General features: G+C 33.4%; 1 protein-coding gene across 4 annotated transcripts in view; it reads right to left on the reverse strand.

Moving 5' to 3' along the window:
* LOC145295859 (uncharacterized) overlaps positions 1-15,533 on the reverse strand; it is a 790,170-nt gene that overhangs the window by 565,532 nt on the left and 209,105 nt on the right. The window contains exons 2-3 of one of the 4 annotated variants that reach the window (XM_080141588.1): positions 12,848-12,994; positions 9,226-9,780 (exon numbers count right to left, since the gene is read on the reverse strand). The gene's annotated coding sequence lies outside the window, so the exon portion shown is untranslated. Of the gene's footprint in view, positions 1-9,225; positions 9,781-12,847; positions 12,995-15,533 lie in introns of those variants that run through there. The other 3 variants (XM_080141589.1, XM_080141592.1, XM_080141590.1) reach the window with 3 other exon arrangements.

The raw sequence follows: 15,533 nt of genomic DNA on the forward strand, positions 1-15,533 counted from the left end.
CTCATTAGTAAAAATAGATTTTTTTTTTTTTTTTTTAATAAATTAAGTTAAACCAATTACCGCCCTTAGACTCGTAAATCAAATAATAAATAAAGCCATGACAATTATCTCCCCTTAAAAACTTGCAAAAAAAAAAAAAAAAAAAAAAAAAAAACTCTCTCTCTATAGATATTAACTGTGGCGTCTCTAAATCAAAATACGCTAACGGAAACAATTTACTGCACGAGCGTCGCCCTTTTAAAATTCATCATTCAATAAAATAAAAAGCTATAGCAAACATCTAAATGACTACTTTAAATACAGTTCCTGATTTCAAAAAAATGAAAACCAAAAGGTAATTATATATATATATATTTTTAAATCAAATTTATTATGTAAATTCAAAAATATATATATTTTTTCTACTCATTTCTATCTCTAACCTATACCAATTTCCTTATTAATTTTCTTATAAATTTTATATCCAAACCTTTTACTTCAATTTTTCAGATTCATCTGCCTTACTTTTAATGCTAGGTTTATTTTTGGTGTCTTTTCAATTCAATAGAAATCCTCCTAAATTTGCTGATGAGGAGACCGTGCTTACCAAAAAAACTATGTATAATTATTCTACGTGACTTCATGTATACCACAAATAAAAAGCACGGATTTCCGAAACGATCGTACAGATAATTGACTTTGTTGTTGTTCCTTCTTATGAAACTGATTTTTAATTTAATTAAATTTTGATTTTTAAATTTTAAAAATTTTAAAACTTTTAAATTATAAATCACATTACTTAATATATATATATATATATATATATATACAGATGCGGCAAAAAGAAATTGCGCACTTGTAATTAAAAAGCCCCTGAAAATTTAAGCTAACTTTAATGTAACTGTTTAAACAGACTACCTAATTTATGGCATTTTATTCTTCTAAAATTTCACCTGTTCATATTTAACTTTTAATTGAAATATTCTAGTGTCCACGTCAATTAAAAAGAAAATAACTTCAAATTGAGGAGGCAAAAAGAAAGTCCGCACAATGGGAAAATGTTATTTAAATGCAACTTTAGGACATTTAAGCAACATAAATACAACAGGAACACGATGAATTAGTAGCAGAGCTCTTCTGAAATTTGACAGCCTGCACTCTCTTGGGAATTCCTTGAATTAGATTGCAGCAATACTCCGGGGAAAGCACATCCCACTTTTCTTTAATGTTTGTCCACTCCAAACACGGAATATCATGCTCTTTGAGGAACCTCTTGACATTGCTAGCTGTGTGAATGGGAGCATTATCCTGCATATAATGGGATTATAATAACAAATCCCTCCAAACTAAGGTAGAAAATGCTCAGTCAGCAGATTAATGTACTTAGTTGAATTAATTCGACTTTGCAAGCGAACTATTGGACCATTGGTACTGATAACGCCCCACACCAAAACTGAAGCTCCACCACCGTACAGCGTTGAAACAGCGGATTAAATTCTTCGTCTTTCCTCAGATGGACGTACTGCCTACCATCACTGCCTAGCCTATTGAACTTGTTTTTGTCGCTAAAAAGCACTTTTGACTAATAGTCTTTATTGAATCTGACGAAGTCTAGACGGCGCTTTCTGTTCGTTAAAGAAATGATTGGATTGCGTCTTGCAACATATCCGCGCAAATTAAATTCCTTTAATCTGTTCTTGACAGTAGAAAGAGAACACTTTTTAACAAGACTGCGCTGTTGTTGGATTTGGGGAGCCGTTTCAAATCAGTTTCTTAGGCTGCGGATCTTGATAACATTGTCTTCATTGTCAGAAGTAACTCTAGTACCACCAGATTTAGGGGCATCACCAACACTGACGGTGTTTTGGTGCGTTTGCTCAGTCTTTCGTACAGTTTTCTCACCACATTTCAATCTGCAACCGATTTCTCAATTGGATAAGCAAGAAAGGTGGGGATTAATGAGTTCCTACGATCACTTAGAGAAAGTCGTGGCATATGGACTAAATGTTACGTTATATAACCTAGAACAACAACAATTAGGATTAGAGATGGTTTGTTGCCGGTTAGTGGATATTTAAAGCTGATTTAGGGGCAATAATTTGAGCTGGTTTTAAGCGAATTTGTTGCTGCGGACTTTCCTTTTGCCTCCTCAATTTAAATTTATTTTTATAAATTGACATTAACACTACCATATTTCAATCAAAAGTCAAATATAAACAGGTAAAATTATAGAGGAATAAAAGGCGAATCAAATGAGGTATAGGTTGTCTAAACAGTAACATTATATTTGGCTTAAATTTGTAGTTTTTGAAAAAATTACAGGTGCGCACTTTCTTTTTGCCGGCACTATATATATATATATATATATATATATATATATATATATATATATATATAAATTTTAAATACTTCAATGTACTGAGGACTATATTAATCAATAAAAGATAAGCCTTATAATAATCACTACTAAATCCGTATTAATTAAAAAAATATATATACTATATAAGCCTATTTTATGACCGGGAATCGCAAGGCGGCCAATTACCTTGTTTGTGTGTGGTTGGAACGATAGCTACCAAACTACTTTTTCATCCGTTGATCTACAGACATAAAATATTGTATATAGGATAATCGGATCAGTAGAGCAAATATATATCTAGATTATTGCCGGTAAAAATCGATACTAAGTGGTCAACCTTGGAAAAATAGAACTTGGCTAACGGAAGTCCACGAAATGTGCATATTGCACGCATGCGCAAATATACATATAGGCGTTTAACGACGTTTTTTCGATATATACATATAGACTTAGCGCAGATGGTAACGAATAAATATTTTGGTTTCGAATATATATATTTATATATATATATATATAAATATTAAAAAAAATATATAAACTCGTTAATAATTTGATACTCAGTATATATATATATATATATATATATATATATATATATATATATATACTGAGTATCAAATTATTAACGAGTTTATATATTTTTTTTAATATTTAAGGAACGAGCGAATAAAAACCCATGATAATTTCAGAGAGTGCTTACAATACTATCCAGCTACCCCCGTCTGAAAATAAAATTATTTAAAGCAGTATTAGCGAAACTATGGCAGAAGATAGGAATATCTGTTGATTTCAGTGTGTCATGTTATTAACGAGATTGAGAAAAAACACAAAATACCCATAACTTCTTTAATGAAATAATTTTCAAACAGTAAATGAACAAGGAAAAATGCTTAGAACACAATAACTACATAGCAATTTCTACGTTGACATAATTAGTAGGGGATATGCAATTCTTCTTAATCAAATTTGTGATTTCGTCAAACGCTATTCCTCGCGATGCGCCTTGGAGAGCATCAAACAACTCATCTTTGCTCTTAAATTGGCGTCCGCTTGCATAGAGGCGTCACTTCATGATACTCCAAACGTTCTCAATTTGGTTCAAATCTGGTGAACTCGTACACCACTCCATATTCCGTAGCCCAGAGAACCTCGGTTATTGCAAATACTCTTTGCTTTTGTTTGCTGCAAGCGAGGGAGCATTATCATGCATAAAAATAATGGTTGTTCTGAACGTCAACCTTTGCTTCTTCAGCCATGGTTCAAAGTGCTCCTTCAGAAAAGCTATGCAAGCATTTCACGTTATTTTGACGCTTTCAGGGACTCTCCATAGGCCAACTAAAGTACCTCCGATAACCCCAGCCAAAATCATTATCTCACCACCAACTTGTCGCATTAAACGCTGATAAGGATGTCGTATACCTATGGCCCATCTCTTGCTCCAGCTATCTGGGTTATCAAGAGTTACACGCACTTCATCCATGAACAAAACTTTGGAAAATCCGTTTTCATGTTGTCCTCCGCCCATTTCAATCGGTTTTGTACGTGATGTTGCTTTAATGGAGGCTTTGTCACAGGCTTAACAGAGTTTGCCACTTCTTTCTGAAGGCGACATCGAGTACTTTTGAGACATTCTTCAATCCGGCTTAGTCAAAGACTTCTCGACTTGTCTGCCCATGGTTCTTAACAACTTCACGTTTAATTTGGAGAAGAGAACGGTGTGAAACAAATCTAGATTTGTCTTTATCAACCCTCTTACGCATCTTTGTAGGGTCCTTGACAAAGTTCTTCACAGTTTGATGGTATCTTCCTATCATTTTCTATATGTAGAGGGTAATTTTATCTTTTGCTAGATGTGCCGTAATAGTGCCCTTTTTAGAAGTACTCACACCTCCTTTACGACCCATTTTATTGACGAAACAAACTGCCATGTTAATAATTTGACACACCTCAAATAACGTGAATTCAGCAATTACGATGGCAAGTTGTTTACATTGTGCGAAACAGTACGAAAATTTCAGAGTACGCACAGCTCAGCATTGCCAAGGTTTCCGAAGCTTTTGATACGAAACTACCGGGAAGTTTCCGAAACTGGTAAAAAAATGTTATCTTGTTAATAATTTAACACGCATTGTAGGTGCTGGCATCCAAATAATATTTTTTAAACTGCTAAAATACTAAATACAATATAATAAACAATAGAAGATTGGCTCTATAATAATTACAAATTGATTTCGAAATCTACATGAATTAAAATATCAGATTTAATATATTTCTGGACTGAGAGAAATATCAATTTGGAACGTTCCCTTCAAAATTTTCTTAATCTTGGATGTAAACTGCGTCACATTGTCACTTACTACACACCATAGGACTCTAAATCACGCAAATAGGCTATAAAGAAAATAAATAATTACATCTTAGCACTTTTGGTAATTTTAGTAGCTGTTTGCCACAATTAGGCATAAACAATATTCCAGTTGTGCTTCGAAATCTCTAAGAATTCTTTTTAAAACAAATTTATCATCTTGTTTTATTTTAATTTTTATTTAGTCCGGCGAAATAACATTTGGTGGTTCTTAGAAACAATCTTTCAGAATGTTGTAGAGTTTAGTGTAACTTCCGGTTGTTAAAACGTTTAGTCGTCCAGTTGTACGGTATCGACTATTTCACTGAGTTGTTGCTAGTGTGATTCGTTGCAAGTAACATTATCTGCTTGTTCAAATACTCTGTCGCTAGTCGATGCTGTCGAGGTGGATCAATTGAATATTATGTTATTAGTTCGACTACCCTGTCGCCAGTTTCTGTAGAACACCAGGCTATTAAAATTTTATATTTCAACGTATGTTCTCGAATAGTTATCGCCAGTTTGTGTGGAAACATTGGGGTATTTATAAATTCGGTTTTCTTCCCATGGGTTTTTGAAACTTCATTACTAGTTTATGACCCAAGAAAGACACGAATAACAGGTTTAAGTAGAAACTATTACAATTATAGATTAGCGAATGGTAAGTTAGAGTCCCTAGTTTCACGTTCGGTCGCAATATTTCCCCTAGAGAGTATTAGCTCTCGTTTTTTATGATGGTTAGAAAAATCTACTATGAGTGAAAAGTCTATGAGTCCCCATAACAATATATATGCAGCGTTGAGCGATAAAAATGTCGCACTGGAAAACTACATTGTTCCATTTCTGTTTTTTTTTTTTTTTGCAGAACATCTGCTTGTTGGTCAGTTGTATACAAATCCCAAGAGCGATAGGAGCCTTCGGCGCTAGACAGTCTCAAACATTTGGATTTTTATTGGATGTTCTTGTATGGGTGTTTAGCTGGATTGATGGAATGTTTTCATTGACTATTCCGACAATTCTCTATTTGCATTCTTGAATGAGAGAATAAAATTCGCATATGCAGAATGTTTTGTATTGTTCAAAAAAACTATTTCTGTCAAAATGTAATTAACCATGATGTTGGGTACATTGGACTATTTGATTGCATTTCTCTTTTCTTCTTTTAGTCTCGATATATAGAAACACCTTATTGCAAAGTATTGCGTCATTTCTGCCAAAAGTCATACTTGTATTATTCTTAGTATTTTCTATTCTAAGAATAATAAAACAAGTATGACTTTTGGCAGAAATTAAGCGATACTTTGATTTCCAAAAAAAATAACAGTATATCAATTACCTAATTGTTCCCCCCTCAACAAAACACATTAATATTTTTCAACCAATAAATCATTTCAGTAAAATTCGTTAATAAACCTTTTTCTCTAGTCATTATGAAAGTAGTCGAGCGAGTAACTGCTCGACGAAACAAAATGTTACCTGCAAACTATTGAGTAAGGAAGCCGTAGGTACTGCATGAAAAATCTTTTTTGTATTTCCTCGCCAAATATTTAATGAATTTTTTTATTTCCTCGCCAAATATTCAATGAATTCGTTTGGAATAGTGATAATAATAATCTCCATATTCTTCTATTACATTTCAGATATTATTTTATATAATTTGATATAATATCGATCTGAAAAAAAAATCGTTTTTGCAAAATCGTTCCTTAAGAGTTTTCCAAGCGGGCAACTATTCATACTAACATAACATTTAATAAGTGTCCGTTGGAACTATTACTATTAATACTACTCTTCATTTCTAATAGCGTCAAACTAACTGCTTTCTAGAATTATTGATGCTATCCTTTTCATACTCACTTTAAGTGGTTTATGATATAAAACTCATTTTAAATAAACTCGAAAGCCGTTATTAACCGCAGTGTAAAACGTGAATAACCGCTAAATGGTAACTGTAGAGTGTGTAGTCTATAAAACAATCATCCAGACGAGGACAGAAATAAAATTAAAGTTGGAAATAACGGTTATGTGTCCACAAACACCCTTTCTTAAATCGATTGCAGGAAGAAATAAACTGGATTAGTTAGGCACTTGCGGATTATTAAGATGAAAACCGTATATCTTTTGATCGATTTAATACAATTTCAAAATTTATATTGAGTATAAACATACATGTATTTCGTTGTGGTAGGATCTACCTAATTAGCATACGGGGAGTGTCAACTATATAAATATGGTTGCACCGTAAAGACGAGACAGACCCAACGGAAGACTCAGCGAAAGACTCAGAGAGACACATGATCAAAAGTCAACGATCATCCAGCCTATACCTCCTCCAGGGACGGCCTTCCCATGACTATACCAATGGACTATGTAAATATTGTATATACTTTCTTGCTTTCAATAGATCTGTTCTACCTAATTTCTGTAGTTATTTATTTCCATGTGTTCAGTCGAGCTTCAACAATTTATACTTACAATACTACATACACACACACACACCCACACACCCACACACATACACACACACACACACACACACACACACACACACATATATATATATATATATATATATAGGAATAATAAGTTATTGAATAAGAGGGACGGGTACATGACTACATACAGACACACACAAACATTATATAAACAAGCTTATGAGGGGATAATTATTTGAATATAAACATATTTGACTCCGAATTTACGATACAATTTGAATTGAATTTGATTTTAATTTTATATGGTCGTAGAAGGGTACTCTGGTTATGCAGACTAGAAGTATATTTTTTAGAAGTTTTTTAATTTATTTTAGGAGGAGGAAGAGGGAGAGAACGGTTTTTGTATTTGTATTTGGTTAAGCAATATATCAATATTACATTATATGCAAATGTTCCCGTAAAATAACTATTGATATAATTCTCAATCACACATCCAGACACCCATCTCTCCCTCCTCCTAAAATTAAAAAAAATATTTAAAAAAATACTTCTAGTCTGCATAACCTAAATAGACGGCGTATCCATGGGATGCGTCCTCAGACCCATCTTCAGTGAGTGCTTCATGAGTAACCTCAAAAACCTTATACTTAACAACACTAATAACACCTCTATTTATGTATATACGCGATATTCTCCTCCTTGCTAATAACAACAAACAGATGATTAAACTAAGGACGTTCTCCAAGACAACTCTGCACTACAAATTCACTAGTGAATTAAATGTTAATAAAAAATACTTATCCTCGACATCCTTATTGAAACTTTTAGCACCTCCAACTACAAAAACTACTTTTAGCACCTCCAACTACAAAAAACTATTTTTTATTTTCTTTTGATTTGTATTATTACTATTTTTTATTTTTATTTTGATTTGTACTATTGCTATTTTTTTAATTTATATTTTGATTTGTATTATTACTAGTTTTGATTTATATTTTGATTTGTATTATTACTATTTTTATTCTATGTTTTGATTCTTGCCTTCTAGATTTCAAGAGTGAATGCCCCCATAGTCATCATCAAAAACCTCCTCAACCGAGCAAAATTTATCTCATCCACTCATACAACTAAAAAAAATTTTAAAGTCCTTATCAACAACCGTTTCCTAAATAATATTGTTGATCAACACATAAACTCCATGCTCCAGAAGTTAAACACCACTCTAACTAACAATAACACTGTGACACGTCTCTCATGGTGAGGTCAAGCAACTGGTATCTGGTCTTCTTCGAAATTTTGGCTCGTGAGTTCTAATTCTCCGAGAGACTATCACATTAAATCTTGGAGGAGGGCTGCTAACACCTTCTTTTCTTTATCGTAAAAAGTTAATTCCATCCTGATCTTTGCCACCAACATCATAGCCCCCTAACGCCACACAGATACCCCCTTGCTGTTAAAATGCCCGCATCTCGTAATCCCTTCAACGCTGGGATCGCAATCAAGAATTCCTTCTTACATCATCGCTCAACATTCTTTAATTACTTGTTTATTTTATTAATATTATTGATTATCTCACTGCGCCCAAAGAATACTCCAAAGAATCAAATATACACAATATCAATTAACTTCAAACCAGAGAAAAATCATAAACAACAAAATAAACAAAAACAAATATGCAATAATGTGTACTCGGATCACAGAAGAAAGATTTCACAATTATCTCAATTACGTTCACTTTCTCTCTTTTTCCTTCTTCTTCAACCCTTAACGCAATATAAGCAAAAATACGGAATCATAACCCAATCCCAAAGTTCGTTAAAGCGAAAACTGGATTATGGTAAGCGATTTGTTTCAATTTAAACAAAAACCCTTCCTCCCCCACTTTTTAAAACACACCCCTTTCTGTCTTTGACTTTACTGATATGACTCCTAGCACTGATACTGTCCAGCCGTTTTACTGCTACGGCCGTTCGCACACACACACACACACACACACACACACACACACACACATATATATCTCCTTCTCTCTATCTCCCTTTCTCTCTCTCTCTGACGAATTCGCTGATGCACAGATGGACAAGCAGAGAAAAAAATGTTCGCCTTACCGTGATTCACTGTCTGTCTCTTTCTTTCGCCGTCTTTCTGATTGTCGCGCGCACCTGTGCTCAAGAGAAGAGGGGGTAAAGTTCGTTCTCTTCAGTTTCTCTTCCTCTCTCTCTCACTGTCTATGTGTTTCACGTTCCGCTTTGTTTGTCTGTCTTAAAGTTTTTTTCCAAATGTGTCCTTCACGCGTGCGTTTTCTTTTCTTGCTAAAAATTTTTCTATGGTTTTCGGTTTTTCCTTTCTTTTTTTTCAACCGTCTCCGAGTTTTTTTTTCGGGGCTTTCTTTTGTTTCTCTTTTTTTTTGTCAACCGTCTCCGAGTGTTTTTTTCTCTTTCTGTGTTTCGTTTTTTCTGTCTTATAGTTTGTTTTTCGTTTTTCTTGTGTTCGTCGTAAATTTTTTTTGTTTTTCCGTGGCAACAAACACAGGGTTATCCTGGTCACGGCACCACCTGTGACACGCCTCTCGTGGTGAGGTCTTCTTCGAAACTTTAGCTCGTGATGTATAATTCTCCGAGAGACTATCACATTAAATCATGAACGCCTAGATGTAGAATACCCTGGAAGCAGAAATCGAAAGCTGCATTCACCAGAAAGAAGGAAGACAAACAAATAAAATTATATTCTACTAAAAATTAATTACACAAACATTACAATCTTTTTACAGATATGTACACTTCAGTTCTTAGCACATTTTTAAATTACGTTCTTAGCACATTTTTAAATTCACAATATCTTTTCTTCGTAAGTGGCACTCAGGCGGAATGAAGATGGCGTGGTCAGGCTTATAGGGGCGATGTTATTATCTCGAGATTCCACGCACATCTCTCTCCAATCTGTCTTCGATCTATCTAATTTTGAACGGCATTGGCTTTTATATTCCGGGTCGGATCGGGGTGAAGTGATCCTATTCAACCAATCAGATTAAGCTACGTGTTCGAGGAAAACCCAGATACATTTGTGCGTGTGCACTTCACCAATAATACCAGTTTTGTAGTCCTGGACCAAAACCGACACCTGTTCTCATGACTCCAGGAGGTCAACGCTGTCACTCAGGAGCCATAGTCTGAAGGTGTTATCCAGGCCAACAAATACAATCTCGTTTCTACATTGTCTGAGATTTCCGGCCTCTTCATTCTCAATCAACACATGTCTGGTTTTCTTTTAACAATAAACAATATATCCGACTTTGACAATAAAACTAAATATATATCTATATATTCCAATTCAAGTATTTTGGATATTCGCTATTGTCCGGGATTAATTAAACAATATTAGCATATTTACCCGGTCTTTCTCAGGAACCCGGGATCTCAAGCTTCCCAATGGGGAGCAAATCGTTTAACCAGTTCAATCACGTTACAACACCCCCAACACTATAACTCCAATACAATCAACCTATTCTATTCAAATCGAATGGACCGTTAGAAGAACTCGCTATAGAAAACATTATCCATAGATACATCTCTATACAACAATAACGTAAGATTCATCATTTACTACATCACGAGACGAATGTAAAAAACTTAAAATCCTTGAAGCGTTTTATAGCAAAAAATAAAAAAAAAACTAGCATAAATCATCACAGTTCAGAATAGTACCAATACTCTCAAATGACTCGCATAACTCCCCCCTTCCTTACCAGTGTAGGGTAGGGGAGGAGTTATGCGAGCCATTTGAGAGTATCCGTTCCTGCCATTGAACCTAGAACAGATGCTTTCTGCACACTTTCCACCACTACACCAACACCCCACCTCTCTCAGCAGGCGAAACAAACTTCGTTCGCACTCCTACTACTATTTAAAAAAACTTCCCATAATTCATTACCGAAACTAAAACACATTCCTGATGATGTGAAGACGATTTTCACAAAAACGTTCACACCGCAGATACTTTGGGAAGAGAAAACTGCATACATCCATATACGAAAAATTGAAAAAACTAAAAAAAGGTATTAATAAACAGAATCTGTTGTTTAAACAATGTCTGCTTGAATATGTATATATATATATATATATATATATATATATATATATATATATATATATATACATGTATAAACACACAATAACAATCAATAACCAAAATTACAATAATATATATATATATATATATATATATATATATATATATATATATATATATATATATATTGACACCCTGCACTGAATAATCCCGAAAGGATAAAGCACTAGTGTCTGTAGGTATTTAATTATTATAGTTAAAAAAATAATTATGACAGTCCCTTTAAGAAATTCGTTTCTCATCGTTGAGCACTTTCCGTTGAATTAAAAGTCGGTCAATTTAGCTCTTATGCGTAGATCATCGTAAAACGATTTGATCACTGTCTGTCTGATGTAATGCACATTTAAAATTAAAATGTTTAAAATTCAACGCTATTTCACGCGGTTAATGGTAGCCGAATGGATACGGTCTCCGCTAATCGAGCCAGAGATGTCGCGGGGTTCGAATCGTTCGGCTGGTGTTAATCGTGACACCCTGCACTGAAGAATCCCGAAAGGATGAAACACTAGTGTCTGTAGGTATTTAATTATTTTAGTTAAAAAAAATAATTATATATATATATATATATATATATATATATATATATATATATATATATATATATATATATAAAACATTCTAAGAGCAATTGGGGTGTTGTAAGTGCGGTAACTCTTGTCTTATCAATTTTCTGTATAAAATAACAAAACCCTTTTGTGTTTATTACAGAATTATTACCTGTAAACATGCACACGTGTCGTATACACCTTCTTTTAAGTTATGCTAGGTCTGTTGATCTTTTACCACTAATAATGCAACTCACAGCAATTAAAATCTGTAAATTTTCTCTTGGTTTTAATTTAACTATATAGTATCAAATTATTAAACGCTTTGATTTTATCTAACAACAGTATTGTATCGGGTAAAATACATACCACGATTCTTTCCTTCTTGCAGCTACACGCTAGTAGTTGGCGTGAATTAGTGGTTATATATATATATATATATATATATATATATATATATATAGTCATTATAAGACTTTTTTAGGATTACACCTTTTTCAGTGTAGCTAAACAAATGAATGTCTCAGATAAGAATGTCTATCCCGATATCGGCGCCTCTATAACCTTATCCATCATCTGATCTTTTTCTGAAACTTCGATATAAACATTGTGAATTCACTGAGGGCTTAGATTATTTTCACAAGGAAAAATGCTTTTAAGCTAGTGGTAATAGAGATTGCACTTGAAATGAGAGCTCAACCTAAAAATAGAATCATGTTTTTATTAATTAAAAATACACACTTATTTGCTGTGTTGCAGCTTTTAATGAGGTGAGACTTTCTTTGAATTATTCGGAATACTATTTTTACTTGTTATTTATTCAGCATATGTGACATGAGAAATCTACACGTCTAAAGTTTAACTTCCTCTTGAATATTACATCAAAATCATAATAATAGTTCAAAGAGCTTAAATTATTCATGATTATCAATCGCATCTAAGAAATTATGGCACTATAACTGCTTTTATGGCTGTAGAATTGAACACACGTAATGAAATAAGGAGAGAGACATTAAAACGCAAAAAGTAAAAAAGAGGTAAAAGTAAAGTGTCTTACCTCTAGTACCAGGGTTTGATGTTGAAATAGTTTTGCGAACAGATTCCTGTTGCGATTTCTGATTTGATAATTGACGCTTTTAGTATATTGATTTTTAGGAAGTCCGTATAAACTGACAAAGGTAAGAAGGTTTGGTAAAGCCGATCCCTGAAATTGAAAGACAACATTAACTTACTGCTTGAAGGAAGTAATTATAGATCTAATACACGAGGAAATAATAGGTTAGAAAACCGTACATATAAGAAAAAAAAAACAAAAAAAGTCATACAATGTTTTATAATCGAAGACGTTTATAAGGCGGTTGTAAAGAGGTAGGCTCTTACTACTGTCATTGACAAATACTAATATCAAGGAGTATCCCTTATATTTACAAAACAACAATTCGCCATGCATATTGTATTGTTGCCACGCATAGACTGGTGCATGTACCCGTGATCTTTCAATTTTTGACAGATTAAAAAAATAGTCTTAAATCTAATAAGTCATATACTGTCGTCAAGTTCCAAATACTGTCGCATCTCCACAATGTTAATGCCCAGTGCCTGTTTTACAAATAATTTATTGAAAGGTGCTGTTATGAACTTATATCCCTTGTGCATCATACTCCCGACTCAACAAGCAACAAAATTGCACTCTGTCTCTGTTGAGATCTGTAGATGCTGGGAACCTTATTCTCTAATAGTTTCTTTCATCGGACTTCTGGATTGGAATCCCGTCCTGTTTCCGTTTTCTTGTCTTTATTAACAAGCAGAAGTTTAAATGGAATGTGAATAGACATCTAGCCGCCTAACTCCTAACAGTGATCTGTTGGGCAAGATAGTAGCGCGATATGTTCAAAGTGGCAATATGTTTTTTAGTTAGTAAAAAAAAAGTAAAACATGGAACTACAATCAAATTACTGTTATGTAACGGAACTGGAATCATGCGTATGGATGATTCTGTTTTCAAGAGCCTATTCCATCGATATGGAGAGAAATAGTCATCCACTGAATGTCTGCCAGGTTATCTTCCATATTTCATACTGTTGTGATATGAATTCACTTCTGTAATTTCCGTGGGCTAAATCATGTAAAAATTAATTACGTTCATACAACGGCTCCGGTAATATAACCGTAGTTTAGCAAGTATGAGCCTGGTCTTTATTTAGATGAGTGACTTTGTGAGAATACGAAAAGCTGTATGTAATGCTCGATCCCACCTGCTTTGTAAGCTTTGTACGGCTATAAATTACGGGTTACCCGTTGTGACCTGCCCTGATCAGACATTGTCTGGCGATGATAGACCGATTCAAAATACCAGAACATTTATGTTAATAGATGAAAGAATGCACAATCTTATAAAGATTTATTTTATCTTAGTTTGCCTAGTATTCAAGAAAGCGTTGAAAGATCAGTTGTTGGTTTTCAATACGGAACGTTCCAGAAGTCTTGCACAAATTTCCAAACTTTATATCTGCTGCGCTATATATGTTAAATCAAAGTGCTATAATTTGAAAGCTAAATTTATCAAGTCCAACTTTAATATTAATGATTTGATATATATCGGCATACGTTTTATATCCTTCATAGTTTTTTTAGATATTTTATGCCTAAATATGTTCACGACCTGTGGAACACCCCGTATTTTACCGAATACTATATGGATTAGAAAAATTAGTTGAATGTACAACGCGAAAAATTAAGGGGTAAATTGACATATATATTGACAGATTCAATGTATGTGTTTAGATATAGAAAGTGAAAAATTGAAGGATAAATGTACAGATATATTGACAGATTCAATGTATGTGTTTAGATATAGAAAGTGAAAAATTGAGGGATAAATTGACAGATATATTGACAGATTCAATGTATGTGTTTAGATATAGAAAGTGAAAAATTAAGGGATAAATTGACAGATATAATGACAGATACAATGTATGTGTTTAGATATAGAAAGTGACAAATTGAGGGATAAATTGACAGATATATTGACAGATTCAATGTATGTGTTTAGATATAGAAAGTAAAAAATTGAGGGATAAATTGACAGATATATTGACAGATTCAATGTATGTGTTTAGATATAGAAAGTGAAAAATTGAAGGATAAATGTACAGATATATTGACAGATTCAATGTATGTGTTTAGATATAGAAGGCGAAAAATTGAAGGATAAATGTACAGATATATTGACAGATTCAATGTATGTGTTTAGATATAGAAGTGGCTTTTGGGCTTTTATAAGTGGTGTCCCCAACTTAAAAAAAAATATTTAAATGATATTCAAAAATGAATAAAGAACAAAACACAAGAATATGTGAATCAAAACATTGAAAACTAAATTTATTGCCACATCGAGGTACATGCCTCTCAGAGCACGCTTCCATTTTTTACAAAGTATAAAATTGACTTCGAAATCATATAGAAGTATCTTCTTTATTTCCCAACAGAAGAGGTGGTGTTATTTATTTTTACTCCACTGTTAATTTCATGGCAGGTGCTGGACTGAGCTTCAATTTATATTTCTTACTTGTAAAACATTACAACTTTTTCCTTTATTCTTCTGTGCACGTAAGACTAAGCGAGATTTCCATAAGCGATTTCTCATCTGTGGCACATATGCTACGATTCTCATTCTCAGCTAATTACAGCATCACCTTGTCTAAGTTCATTGTTTACTCTTGTTAAGTCCATTTACAGGGTGG

The sequence above is a fragment of the Euprymna scolopes genome, chromosome 16 (genome assembly GCF_053919585.1).
Source record: "Euprymna scolopes isolate OS-2025 chromosome 16, ASM5391958v1, whole genome shotgun sequence".
NCBI lineage: Eukaryota > Metazoa > Mollusca > Cephalopoda > Sepiida > Sepiolidae > Euprymna > Euprymna scolopes.